Consider the following 15,225-nt stretch of genomic DNA (forward strand, 5'->3'; position numbering starts at 1 on the left):
TAGTTGACTGTTTCTCTGTTGAGAAATGTATTTGTTAAAAAATGCGGTACAACCACACTGACACATCTGATATAGTTTTGTATTACTTTAAAATGTGAATTGTTGTCTTCTTAATTGTTTCATTGATATGTTTTGTGTTATATTTTTATTATCCAGTTGACTGGAATAACTAGAGAGAATAAGGTGGCCATACTTTTGTATTGTATTAACATTATATATTTGCAGGAACCAGCGTTATAACCGTGAAAGGAAAAAAAGGAGGCAACGCCACTCTGTCGATGTGAAATTGAGGCCAAAGACATTTATTATGTTGAGTTAAGCAGGTTAAAAAGCGTCGTTTTTGTCAGAATGAAGAAGCGTGAGAGTGAGAGTCAAAATGGAAGAGTATTTGGAACAAATCATGTGGCGTGATTATCACGGATCTGAGACTGAGTGATGCTGGAAATACATTTTGAAAGTCTTTTACACGATACTCAGACAGAAGTGAAGGAACAAACCAGCGTGTACCGACTTCATTTTCATGGTAAAGTCAAAAATGATCAGCATTAGCACTTTCAGTATTTGTGTCAGTATTCTCTATTATTACATTTGGTCTTGACTGATTGACACCATTATGATAGTGAATAATGTCTTCAGGTGAGATTTCTGTGAAGAAAGGTGAGAGCTGAAGCTGGGCGTTCTGTTGTCCAACGCTTATAAAGTCGTGCACTGGACCAAAGAGGCACAGGGGAGAAGGAGGACTGGATCAGAGGTCGTGGGGTCAGGAGTCATCGGTGACCTTTAGAGATGAAACCTGATCATTAATAACTTTACAGCCACTGGCGGCTGGAACATATGAGGTTCTGGACACTGAAGGAGGAATCCTGATCATGCTGACAATCAAAGGTGAGAGAAGTATTATTATAAATCAATTAAACAGGTATGGTTACAGCATGACTTAAACAATATCAATATCCTCTACAGAATCAAAGAAGAAAATAAACGACACAAACGGTGAATCGCGACGAGATAGTAAGTAAAGGCATTCAGCTCTTTACTAAATCTTTAAAGAGGGAGTAACATGCCGTTTCATGCCGCGTCTACTCTGTTAAAAGAGTTATGCATGGACAAAGTAATAATTTGGATATATGGCTGAGTATTAATGTCCCAAAGAGAGAGAGATTGCTTCATTCAGCAGCGCTAGGGAAGAATGTCTCTAAAGTGGTGTGTTTTTTGGTTGTAAGAGAAAGACAACCTTGATGAGCTTTCTAAAAGGACCCAGCGTTTTGTGAATGGTGGACGCACTTTATTGCTCCGGACCAGCAAAGAGCTTCTAAGTGCGCTTGCTGACAAAGGTTTTATACACAAGGCCCAGTTTGACACGGTCGTGATTCAGAAGTGCAGATGGTAAATGAAACAGCGTTATGTCTGTGGTCACTCTTTAGCTCCGCCCACACGCCACGCCTCCAGGAGCTAAAGCTGTATATTTTACTTTGTAAATATGATAAAACTAAACACTTTTGGGAGATATGAAGGATGCAGTACTACTCTATAGGTACTCAAGATTAACATGAGATCGGTGTGTTATGCCCCCTTTAAACATTGTGCTTAACATTTTTATTTACTGCATTCATTAATTATTGCGCTTTCTTTTCAGCTTCCCCTCCACCTGATATATAGTGGATTGTCCTAGTTACCCTTTTGGTGATACTTCTTGCTTCAAAATTAAAACTGCACAGAAGCACTATTTAAATAACAGTAAATAAGGGCAGGAAGCTTATACTGCATTTTTAAATCACTATCTGTCATTAAAAAATTAAGGTAAACTTATTTATTATGTTACACATTTAAATATACAAACAACAGGAAAAGCAACTGTGCATATAAAATATCACACTAATTTACCCTCCATTTAATTAAAAAACTATTTTCCACGCTATATGGTTTTCTCCAGGGAATGCAGTATATATAATAGCACCCCCATCTGTTCTGAGCCACTGTGACAAAAAATTACTTTTTAATAAGATATTATACATAAACAAAGATAATCAAAACATTTTCGATTGTTACTTGTAGCTATTTTAAACGAGCTCGAAAGCGTTGGTCACATTGTGATTCATGAATAAAACTAAATTAAATTAAATTAAAAAATGTAATTATAAACATCATGATTCTTAACGTATTTCTGTTTTATGTACAGAAATTGTGTCACATTTTCTTTAAATATAAATAAAAGGTTTCCTGTACTGCATAAATTTGTCCTTGTATGTTTTACTTGAAGGAAATTTTCTATGTATTTTTCATATTTATTTCAATGTATACAGTGAACTGATAAACTGTAATAAATATTGTAGTAGACTTTAGTTTTACTATAGTAAACTTCAATTCAAATTCAAATTTTATTTGTCACATACACATACATACATGGTATGACATGCAGTGAAATGTTCTTTACAACCGTCCAGCATCAAAATAGAAAACAGTCAAAATAGAAAACAGAATTTAAATATATATAAATATAAAATATAAAAAAATGTATAAAAATATGTATAAAAAAAGAAGTGTGCAAAGTATAGAAAATAAAGTAAAGTGTAGAATATAAAATATAAAGTGTAAAATGTAAAGTGGCTGTGCGAATGTCCAGTGTAAGTGGCGAGTATCTGGGGAAAGAGGGGTGAACATGGGAATCCCGGTAATTAGGTGCTGGGTGTTCTCTGGTTCAGACTCTGAATGGCCTGCGGGAAGAAGCTCCTCCTCATTCTGTCTGTGTTTGCCTTCAGGGAACGCAGCGATTTCCTGACGCAGCAGAGAAAAGGAGTCCATTGTTGGGATGGCTGAGGTCTTCCACGATCTTCCTGGCCCTGGTACAGCACCGCTTGTTGTAGATGTGCTGCAGCACAGGGAGCTCAGCTGACCGCACCACCCTCTGAAGGACTCGCCTGTCCTGCATGGTGCTGTTCCTGAACCAGGAGGTGATGTTTCCCGTCAGGACACTCTCGATGGTGCAGGTGTAAAAGTTCCTGAGCACCTGAGATAGGAGTCTGAAGTCCCTTAAGCACCTCAGATGGTATAGGCAGCTGCCGGGCCTTCTTCACCAGGGTGTTGATGTGACAGGACCAAGACAGGTCCTGCGTGATGTGAACACCCAGGTACCGAGAAACTGTCCACTCTCTCCACTGGGGTCCCGTCGATCTTGATGGGATGGTAAGGCGCACCTGCCGTGCTGAAGTCCACTATTAACTCCTTTATTTTGCTGACGTTCAGGAGCAGATTGTTCTCCTGACACCATCTCTCCAGGTTGTTGATCTCCTGAAGGTAGGCCATCTCATCGTTGTTGGAGATCAGGCCCACCATGATGGTGGTGGAGTTTGTAGTGGCCACACAGTCATGTGTGTACAGCGAGTCTACAGCAGGGCTCAGAACACAACCCTGAGGGGCTCCAGTGCTGAGAGTGAGGAGGATGAGGTGTGTTTTCCCATCCGTCACGGCTTGTGGTCTGTCAGTTAGGAAGTTGGTGATCCAGTGACGCGGGGATGGGCTGAGTCCCAGGACCTCCAACCGAGGTGGCGTGGAGGGAACTATGGTGTTGAGCGCTGAACTATAGTCCATGAACAGCATTTTCACATAGTTCCCTTTCCTAAAATCCAGGTGGCTTGTGGTTGTGTGGAGGAGGTGCGTGATGGCATCCTCCGTGAGACCGATTCTGGCGGTAGGCAAACTGTAGTGGGTCCAGTGTGTCCGGTAGTGATGAGGTGATGAAGTCTCTGGCGAGTCTCTCGAAGCACTTCATCACTACAGCGTCAGAGCTACAGGGCGGTAATCATTTAGGTAAGATGGTTGAGGTTTCTTGGCATAGGAACAATGATGGACTCTTTGAAACACGGGGACTGTAGACTGTTTCAGGGAGAGATTAAATATCTCAGTGAACACCGGTGCTAGCTGGTCAGCACAGGCTCTCAGAACCCGACCTGTGATGCCGTCAGGTCCTGCTGCCTTCCTGGTGTTCACTCTCTGAATGCCCTCCTTACGTCGTGCTCGAAATGGTGAACAGCGATCTCTCTCCGGCTCTCTCGGCGTGCGTGCTGTTGATCATGCGCTAGCGGTGCTAGCGTGATTAGCGTGATTAGCTGCAGCCTCGAAAGCGAGCATAAAAGGTGTTTAGCTCGTCTGCCAGAGAAGCATCCGCGCTCTCCACTCTGGAGGTTGGCGTTTTATAGTCCGTGATGTTTCTCAGTCCCTGCCAAAGGCTCCTAGAGTCACTGTGTTGAAACTGTGACTCTAGTTTCCTCCGTAGCGCCTCTTTGCCTCCTTTACCACTCTGCGCCACGCTGTCTGACGCAGCCTTGTATTCAGGTCATATCCCGTTGACAATCCCGTATTATAGGCTGCGGAGCGGGATCTCAGAGAGTCGCGGATAGTTTTGTCTACCCACGGCTTCTGGTTGGGAAAGCGTCCTGATAGCGGTTTTCTCTACCGTGTCATCCGCTAGTTTCCGATGAATCCCACCACCGCTTCCGTGAACGCGTTGGCGTCCTCGGAGCTACACCTGAACATGGCCCAGTCTCGCGTCATCCAAAGCGTCCTGCAGAGCGGCCACCGAATGGTCAGACCAGCGTGACACCTCCCTCTGTACCGGGGCTTCCTGTTTCAGCCTCTGTTTGTAAACAGGTACGAGGAAAATGGCGGCATGGTCCGATTTACCAAACGGTGGGCATGATTTTGCCTTGTAGCTGTCTCTGAAGGGTGTGTAGCAGTGATCCAGTGTCCTTTCGCCCCTGGTGGGGCAGGTGATGTGCTGGTGAAAGTTCGGCAGTGCGCGCTTGAGGTTTGCACTGTTAAAATCCCCCAGCACAATGAGTGCGGCGTCCCGGTGCTGTGACTGGTGTGTAGTGAGGTGATCGTGTAAATCCGATATTGCAGTGTCCGTGTCCGCTTGAGGTGGAATGTAAACGGCGCTGACTATGACCAAGCTGAATTCCCGTGGAAGATAGAAAGGGCGACATTTGATGGTCAGAAGTTTCAGGTTTGGTGTGCAGGAGCGTGAGAGAGGAGCAACGCTCGCGCTGTCGCACCAGCGGTTGTTCACCATCAGACACACTCCACCTCCCCGTGTCTTCCCGACTCCATTGTTCTGTCCATGCGGTAAACAGAGAAAAACTCGGCCGGTTGTATGGCGTGGTCCGGTACCGCTGGGTTCAGCCATGTCTCGGTGAAGCAGAGGAGGTTGCAGTCCCGAATGTCTCTCTGGAACTTGATCCTTGCCCTGAGGTCGTCGAGCTTGTTTTCCAGAGACTGGACGTTGGCTAACAGGACACTAGGTAGGGGAGCGCGGTGTGGCGTGCCCTCAACCTGTTCCTGGCGCCCGGCTCGTTCCCTCGTGGGCGCCGGTGCGGTCACGTCCTTTTGTCTTCGTCAGGATCTCGCTCGCCAACATGGGTCCGGGTTTAAAAGCGGCGAAAGTTGGGTGCATTGTACACCAATAGATATAAGAGTGGCTCGATCATATTTAGTGATAGCCATCTTGTATAAAGAAAACAGCGCAGACTATCCAAAATACTAATAATTAACAGAAAAACAAAGGTTTTGCCGGAGCAGTCGTGGACGCCATCTTGAAGTGTATTGTATTGGACCCTACACGCAGGCAGCAGGTGGAATGATGAGGCTCTCATTGTTTGTTTTGAGAACGGACTCTCAGAGGAGCTCAAGGATGAGCTGGCTACTCGAGTTCCTGTGTACTCCCTTGAGAGACTTATTTATCAGGTCATCCTGTTGGATAATCAACTGAGACAAAGGCGAGTGCCCAGACCTAACATGCCATCATCCCTATCCTTTCGTCAGTCACCTCAGCGACTGTGCCCGTGGAGTCCCCTGAGCCCATGCAAGTAGGCAGAGCCCGGTTGTCCTCCCTAGAGCGCAGTGGCCGGATGAGTTCACATCTCTGCCTCTATTGTGGGTTGCAGGGCCATTATCGCTCACAGTGTCCAGAATTAAAGGGAAACGCCCAACAAGCTTGTTTTGTGTACCTCAATGACATTTTCATTTTTTCAAGGTCCGTCCAAGAGCATGTGAGTCATGTCAGAAAGGCGTCTTGGGATGCCTGCTAGAGAACCACTTCTATGTTAAAGAAATGTGAGTTCCACACTACAACTCAGGTGGATCCCAAGAAAGTGAGTGCTGTATTGGACTGGCCAGTCCCTACCTCCGTTAAGGAGGTACAAAGGTTTATTGGGTTTGCCAATTTTTATAGAAGGTTTGTACGGAATATCAGCTCAGTGGTGGCCCCTCTCACTGCCCTTACTAGAGGTAGTCTCACCAAATTTAATCCTGACCCTGAACTTCCCTTTATTGTTGAAGTAGATGCGTCAGATGTTGGCGTTGGAGCTGTTCTGTCCCAGAGAGGAAGGATGACAGGCTCCACCCGTGTGCCTTTTTGTCCCAACGGCTGAGTCCTGCTGAGAGGAATTACCACGTGGGGGACCGGGAACTGCTGGCTGTTAAGATTGCTCTGGAGGAGTGGAGGCACTGGCTTGAGGGGTGTCAAACACCCTTTTTCAGGTGCTGACTGACCATAAGAACATGGAATACATCCAGCAGGCCAAGCGTCTAAATCCCCACTAGGCACGATGGTCGCTTTTTTTCAACCGGTTAAATTTTATTCTCTCTTTCCGACCAGGCTCGAAGAATCTTAAGCCAAACACACTGACTCGATTCTATATCTGTGTGTCCCAAGAAGATGCCCCTTGCCTATTATTCCGACAGCCAGAATTGTGGCCCCCTGCGTTGGGCTCTGGAGACCTCAAGTACGTCATCTTGCCCCTCAGGTCTCCTATACCCTCTGCCTATTCCTCCCACTTAGGGTTGGTTATTTTTGCTTGCTGGTGCCCTTTTGGTTTATGTGTAAGTTCTCTTGAAGCATCTCTTTTCTTTGAATTTTTTGTCCTGGGCTTCTGATATTTTTGTCTACTCTTAAGAGAATTTATTTTGCCTTTTGGAGTATTTTTCTGTTTGGACTGTTATTTTTACCCTGGTAATAAAATATATTCTTTTAAAAGATTTTGGGTCCAACATTCGGTGGAGAATATTTTATTACGGCACTAGAGACCGATGTTCAAGTCCCGGTTCTGACAAGAACTGATTTTTTTATATATATATATATATATATATATATATATATATATATATATATATATATATATATATATATATATAACAAGAAAAAATGTTTCCTGTGTAAATCAGACAGATTTATTACAAATGCCAGTTCATTCCCAGCCAGTAGGAGGTGCTTTAAGTGCGAGAAATGAGGGTTTGTAGCTCACAAACGCTGCCACAGGATGAAAGTTTTTTAAACGTGTGTCACATGCTCATGTTTGTTCTACAAAGCCTTTTGGAAAATCGGTCAGTTTTGATATTAGTCACTGCACGGGAAACACATCCCACAGCACATTAACCTGAGACCAACTTCATTACTCGTCATTAGCTGTGTTTTTAGCCGGCGGCACTGACTGGATCAATACACAAAAACAGAGCGGAAGCTAACTTGCTCTTGATTACACATCTATATTGTAGAAAGATGGCCGATTTAGTCCCAAGGAGTATTGAAATAGTACCTCGATGAGTATACTACTAGTGCACTACTTACTACATAAAGTATACTTCCAAATATTCTAGAACTGAGTTATAAAATAAACTTGAAGTATACTAGTTTTTGGTAAGGAACTAAAACTAACATCCAGTTTTAGCCTTTCACCTGTTTTCACAGAAATATCATCTGAGGAGAACCAGAAAGACATTAATCAACTCAAGTCAAGTGGCTTTTTATTGTAATTTCAACTACATATAGCTGTGCAGTAAATAGTGAAATGAGACACTGTTTCTCCTGGACCTGGTGCTACATGAAGTCACACACACAAAAAAAAACCTCACATACTGAGCTAAGACAGTGTCTTAGCCACATACAGTGCAAAGTGTGCAGACTAGTGCAAACAGCAAGGAAGTAGAGGGCAAAACCCAGTGTGCAAACTAGTGCAAAGACAAAATCAGTGCAAGAACACAATATACAAGACAACAATAAATATGAAGTGCAAGAATGCACATGGAAGGGAAAGTCCATTCAGGTGTGGTTATGTGAGGATGGCTTGTGGGAAGAAATTGTTCAGCAGTCTGGTTGTGTGTCTGTAATCCTTGTTATAATGGAATTGCAAAATATATTCAACGATGATCTGATTAAGTTCAACACAGTCATAATCTCTGTTGGCTGTATGCAATACTCATAATTACTAACGGAGAACCAGAAAACTCAAGCCGATATTTTTTGTTGGTTTACCGTAAAAAGTGGCTCCAGCACTGACTGTAATAGAAATACATGTAAAATGTCTTTCCCAGTGTCTCTCAGTCTCAGATCCAGCGTCTTTTACGTGTACTCGTTTACTGCTATTTTATATTTTGATAAACAAGGATGTTTTTTGACTGTCTGCTTAAACGAATATGAAACATCTCTCTGGCCTTTAGTTCTCTCTTTTTTTGGTTTCTGCAAATACAGACATGAATAATTATTCAAGTGTATTTGACCATTTAAGCTCAATAAAGCGTCCAAAAGAACTCATTTTAGTGCTTACTCTCAGCTTTTGTTGTATGGGACTGAGCCGATTTAGGACTATATGTTCTTCTTCTCTCTTTTAAAGCAAGGACTGTGATGGAAATAAGTTACTCCAGCTTTATTGTGTTATTCTTGACAAGGAGGTTTTAACAGTGCGATGGTGCTCGTCAAATAAACTTAATCAATCAAACTTAACTTAACTCAACTACGCACTTATACCACAGGTTTAAATGAAAATCCATTGATATTTAAAAATGAGAAATCCAACTATGTTCTCAAACCTTAAACAGACGCAAACTACAACACACACATCTTATCGTATTCAGAGAAATACTCTCAGTGAGTGTAGTGCAACATCTTACACAAACTCAAATAAATGCATGCATGACGGTTCAATCTTCAACTTAAGCAAACACTGATCTCAATTATGGCGACATTTAACCAAAAAACATCTCCATCTGATTCTCTGTAATTCTCGATAACAGCAGGTGTTCATTTCTAATGCACAAACATTAGTCACTTAATTATCTAATTAACCTCGACTCTTTAACCCTTTAAAGTCCTCGACATTGGATTGGGATGGACCCAATAAACCAATGAGAACAAGACACGTACACAGGGCAGAGATACAGTGCAGCAAGACTTAATATAAGACATGAAAACATGAGTATGACACAACATGATCGTTTTGTTATGATGCTTGATGAACAACTGGCAACTTAACATCCAACTTAACCTGTATTTCAGGCTGGATGAGCCCAAAGAAGTGGATTAAACCTAAAAAGATAAACATAAATGCATTTACCTCCCATCCAGTAAAGCTCATGCTTATAATTGGCTCAGTATTTTCTTCTTTACATTGTACATTAGTTTTTTTTAACTGCTTAGACACTAAAAAGTGATATTTGAGGTAAAAGCGATACTCATATTCCTAATAATCTTTAAACCAAGTCTGTGAAACTACAAGCACATCACATGCTTTAAGCTCTTATACGGTTATGGTGCTATGTTATATAAATCTAGAATAATGCGTAATATTAAAAAGTATATGTAGCATAAATTGTAGAATAATAAAGTCAAAAATATAATAATACTTTTATATTAGATTTATATATATATATAATCAATTTTGTAAGTGTAGAAAAAGGCTAATATAGTAGGCTTTGATAATAATTAGTCAACATGAACTAACAATGAAAAATAATCGTAAAGCATGTATTGATTCCAATGATAGCATTTACTAATGCTTTTTTTAGTTTGATTCTTGCCACATGAATCTCTTAATGACATCATATCTTCTTTGTGTTTTGCAAATTTAGCTGCATGATGTTACTGCAGTCATTCAGGAAATCATTCGCTCGTTGCGCGACACTGATGTGAAACCATTTTTTTTTCTTGTTCGGAAACCGCACAGACCTGACGTAAGTGAACACACTACGTTCTCATAACTAAATCCAACAAACACGTGATTTCTTGCCGCTCTTTATTTTATTAGAACGCTCTCAACAACACATTTAACACTGAAGACATTTTTTTTTTTGAGATTTTATGTGCTTTGTAATGCGGCTGTATGTGAAAGTAAGCGCTCTTCAAGGTTATTGACTCTCAGAAGAAAGAGCCAGAGGTGTGTGATGCATATCCTGCGATAACATGATCAAGTATTTAGCAAAAAACATTCAAAGCAGCCCTCCTCATGCACATGAGGTCTAGATTCAGTTAAAATGCCCCTTAATATATACATTTATACAACATCATATAATCAGTTTCACACAAATAGTGCCATTTTTCTCCAAATAAAATTTGCATGATTACAAATGTGATATTAATCGTTTTAAAACAGCTCAATAAACAAAAAGTTAATTAATGGACTTTATGGAATTAATAGTTTTGGTTCAGTCGCAGTGATTTGCTGCAAGCTATTAGTGGTTTTAATTTCACATTTTCCCTTTTTTTCATGTTTAAAATCATTTCGAATATCAGTAGGCTATTTAACGTTTTATGTTTAATATGCAAATAGTACAGTAAATGCATTAATACATAAATGCCACAGCTTTTCATTGGCCCAAATTATAATGATAATTATAATTATAATTATAACTGATTAAATACCGGAATTAGATTCAAAAGATAGTGTACAAGTTCAGGAAAAAAGGGCTTTATAAAGGTAACAATGGTAACATAAAACGTAAAAATCATTGTAAAAATATTAGAAAAGATTAATTTCGGTCAATGTGAATTAAAAATAGAAAATCATTTTAGACACTTAAGGTTTAAAAATCTTATTATTATACAATTTATGAGCCTTAAAACATTTCAAAATGCACTCATGTGTGTTAGTTAAATCAATATATTTTAACGATCTCCATTTTGGGACGTGGTATTTATAAAAATGTTTACCACAGCTTGATCTTTTTGACCCATGCAACGTTTTTTTTGCTACTTAGGATTGGTTTTATGTTCCAGGGTTATATATCTCGCACAAAGAATGAAAGATGAATCTCCAAATGAATCGTTTGATAATCATGCAAGAAAGAGTCAAGGACAGTGCATGCACACCTATTGTTGAGAACTCTCTAAACCAAATCATGAACCTTTAAAGTAGCATAAAAGAGCCAGTTTAATGCTTCCCGAGAGTTTTGTCAGAACAGAAGTCTAAGTGAGATCTGAGCCATACAGCAGTGCTGGTTACTGTAATAAAGTCAAACTACAGCACGCAAACTTAGTGTTGTTTAGGGTAATATATCAGTCAGTTTTTAATCAGTCAGACCAGCGCGTCTGGCTGCAGCCCATCCTTTCTGCTGACCGTAACAGTGAATGATTCCTCCTGCGACGACTGAAGCCAGAAAAAACACAACCACAGCCAGACCAACTCCACCGAAGATCAGCACACGCTCCGTCAGAGTCACCGCGACTGTGGACACACACACACACACACACACACACACACATACATACACACACACACACACACACACACAAACACACACACACACACATACACACATACACACACACACACACACACACACACACACACACACACACATACATACACATACACACACACACACACACATACACACACACACACACACACACACACACACACACACACACACATACATACATACATACATACATACACACACACACACACACATACACACACACACACACACACACACATACATACATACATACACACACACACATACACAGACATACACATACATACACACACACACACACACACACACACACACACATACACACACACGCGTACACACATACACATACATACACATACACAGAGACACAGAAACAGATAAAACAATTAAAACCACTGTACTGCAAAACAAAGAAATTCATACAGGTTTGGAACTACATGAAAGTGAATAATTAAATAATTGTTTTTTTTTTGGGGAGAACTATTTCTCTAACATCCATCATTAAACCTCGGACACACGCACTAATGCGCTGTATTCCTGAAATAAAATAATGTAAGTGAATAAATAAATAATTTTACTTCCTGAATTGAAATGAATTAAATTATATTAAATTAAAATACGAGCGACGATCATTTTTGCGCTCTCACCTGCGATCTCAGCCTCTTCTGGTGGTTCTGTGACTGAATGAACTTTGACCTCTCCGTCCGTCGGCTCGTCTGAAAATATTTACAATATGTGACAACTTACTCAAACACAAAGAGTTTCGATTTTATTATTAACAACGACACGCTTGATGTCAGGAATCATTCACATCTGGAGCGTAAACATCCACAGAATCTTTCCATCGCACAAAAGGTACTTTACAATGTTCTTCACGAGAAGAAAACAATGCTAGCGATCACTAGAAGGTTGTTTGTGGGAATAAAATGGTTCTTCTTTGGCACTGCATTAAAAAACTGTAACTGTAACATACTGTAGTAGTGATGAATGAACTGAGAAACAGAAGAACTAACCCTCCATCACTAGTCTGATAGGTTTGTTGAAGAGCATTTCTGAATGCATTGATTTTCCACAGAAATAAAGGCCTGCATCTGACTCTGTTAGTCCAGTGATGAGTAGCGAGGTCGTGTTGGAGCCCGTTCTTGTAAATACCATGCGGCTTCTTTCACGGGTTCGCACATAACCGAGAGACGTCAGTAGCGTGAGTCGTCCAGAGCCAGGATTCTGGTGATACCACGAGATTCTGCGTCTGTCGTTTGCGCTGCAGTTCAGAGTGATGTTTCCATTCAGACTGAATCTCCACAGAGTCACATCACCTCCTGAAACGTCACAAACCCATCCTTCATGTCTAAGAATAAAGAGATCGATGGTGTGAAATTGTAAAGTAGAATCGATTTACCGCCGGAGCTGATCTGAAGAACCCTGTAGGAAAAAAGACAAAAGAGGCGATCTTCTCCATCGTCTTCCGTCTGTGAAGATCTGATCTGCAGCCTTCAGTGCAGAGACACCAAACCAGTCTTTCCGCTTCCTTCTTCAGTTACCTCTGATTCAAGAAAACGGATTGCCATACCAGTACTTATGAGTACTATAAACTATTTAAATTCAATTAGAAGTTCATTCCTCAGTCAGTTTGAATTCAGATATCAGAGACTAAACAGCTTTGTAATTAATTAAAGGCTTTAAGCGGTTTAAGTTAATCAAACTCAAAATTATGAAGTTATGTAAGACGAAGCAGAAAGCAATCGTGACAGGAGATAACAGCAGTGTTTTAAGACTAAAAACAATCTTATCAGATTTTTCACTGTACGAACCTGAAATACTACTTCATTTCATAGTTTGTTGTTATGTGTAATTATTGTTAGCTGAGTTTTAAATGTGCTTCATGAATATTATTCATTCATCTAAAAAACACAGATGTTTGATATGTGACATCAAATCAGAGAGGTTCCTGTCTCACAACCACAGCATTTCAAGAACAGTTTTATCACAAAACGAACAGATAATGATTTTTTTCTTTATTTGTAGTTTACTAGAGATTTAAACCACAGCAGTTGTACAATAATAATCATACAGCGATTGTAATAAATTAAATTGTTTTAGGATTGCAGATTAGTCACACAGAAATATAGCATTTCCCATATTTATTTCTGTTTATTATAATCACTGTGTTCATTTCTACAACTTGTTCATCAAAAATACAACAGCGATGTGATTTTTTTTGGTTTTATTGTTGCTTGTTTGATCAGAACTCTCAACAACCCGCTGAAGATGTTTATTTGAACAAGTTTGTGGACATTGATGCTCCTCCAGAGTCCGAGCGAGATCGTGAATCATTGCTCAGACGCCACAGACGTATCCTGCCGATTATTGTGAAAAATAGTTGGTTTTGCAGCGTCAGACCAGCGCGTTCGCCGCGGTCCATCCTTTCTGCCAGCCGTGAATGTAAATGCGTCTTCCCGCGATGACCGTAGCCAGAAAAAAACACAAGCACGGGCCAAACCGGCTCCGCCAACACCATCACACGCTCCGCCAGAGTCAGCTCCTGTCTACAGAAAACATTCAGAAACGACAGAATAAAGAAACAGACACTGACTCCGAGCTCTTAAAATAAAGAGCTCTCACCTGAGATCTCTACATCAGAATGATCTTCGTCCTCACGGCCTGAAATTATACCATCACTCCTTAACATATGATTTAAAGTCAGAGATTATTCACATCTGGAGCACAAACAGACCAGCAGCCACCAAATCCTTCCAGTGGAAAACAGAATTTTAAAATAAATTCTTCAAACTAAAGCAATGCTTTTAAAGAACTGTTCACTACAAGGCAATCAAACAAAACCTGTTCTTTCATGGCGCTGAGTGTCATGAACACATAAATCATGCTCAGCATTAAAAACAGCATGAAAATCTGAGAAAACTGAAAAGTCAGCAGTACTAACCCTCCATCTCTAGTCTGATGGGGTTTTGAAGTGCATTCCTGAAATCATGACACTTTTTCCACAGAAATAAAGACTCTGCGTCCGACTCTGTTAGTGCAGAGATCACTAGCGAGACTGTTTTCCTCGCTGTGTCTGCTGTAAGTGTCAGGCGACTGTAAGAGTCTGTAAACAGGTTTTTTCCGATGCTGCTGGCAAACACCAGCAGAGTTAGTCTTCCAAGATTGGGACTCTGCGATACCAGGCTATATCATCAGTTTTATGAGTGAAGCTGCAGTTCAGAGCGATGCGCCTGCTCATCCGAAACCTTAACAGACTCACACCATGTTCTGAAACTGGAAAAAAACATGATTCTTTGAATGTGCAGTGATGTGAAATTGCAAAAGAGAATATATTTACCGCTAGAAGTGATCTGAACAATCAAGTGCAAAAACACAAAAGAGCACGACCTTCTCCATCGTCTTTCGTTTCTAACAGCATTGATCTGCAGCCTTCAGTTCAGCAGAGACACTAACCACAGCGTTTCCTCTTCCTTTCTTAAGGAAAGATTATGCAGCTTCTACTTCATTTGAAAAGCGTTTTCTTAAAGCTATGGTTTATTGTGCTTTGCTGTTTGATGTTCGTGATTATGCATAATATAAAAATTAGGGGTAGGTTATATGGCAAAAACATCACATCACTAGAACTCCAAAACATAACTCAAAACATAAATCCAAAACCAAAACCAGCTTTATTGTTTTTGTTGATCTGGTGACACTCAA

The 15,225-nt window shown here is 40.6% G+C and overlaps 1 long non-coding RNA gene across 1 annotated transcript; it reads left to right on the plus strand.

Moving 5' to 3' along the window:
- Positions 1 to 824: 824 nt before the first annotated feature.
- LOC122335131 lies at positions 825 to 1,771 on the plus strand. The gene is made up of 3 exons (XR_006248929.1): positions 825 to 885; positions 964 to 1,011; positions 1,637 to 1,771. It is a non-coding gene; the product is annotated as an uncharacterized LOC122335131 (long non-coding RNA).
- Positions 1,772 to 15,225: the final 13,454 nt, after the last annotated feature.

Source organism: Puntigrus tetrazona, unplaced genomic scaffold, assembly GCF_018831695.1.
Source record: "Puntigrus tetrazona isolate hp1 unplaced genomic scaffold, ASM1883169v1 S000000745, whole genome shotgun sequence".
Taxonomy (NCBI): Eukaryota; Metazoa; Chordata; class Actinopteri; order Cypriniformes; family Cyprinidae; genus Puntigrus; species Puntigrus tetrazona.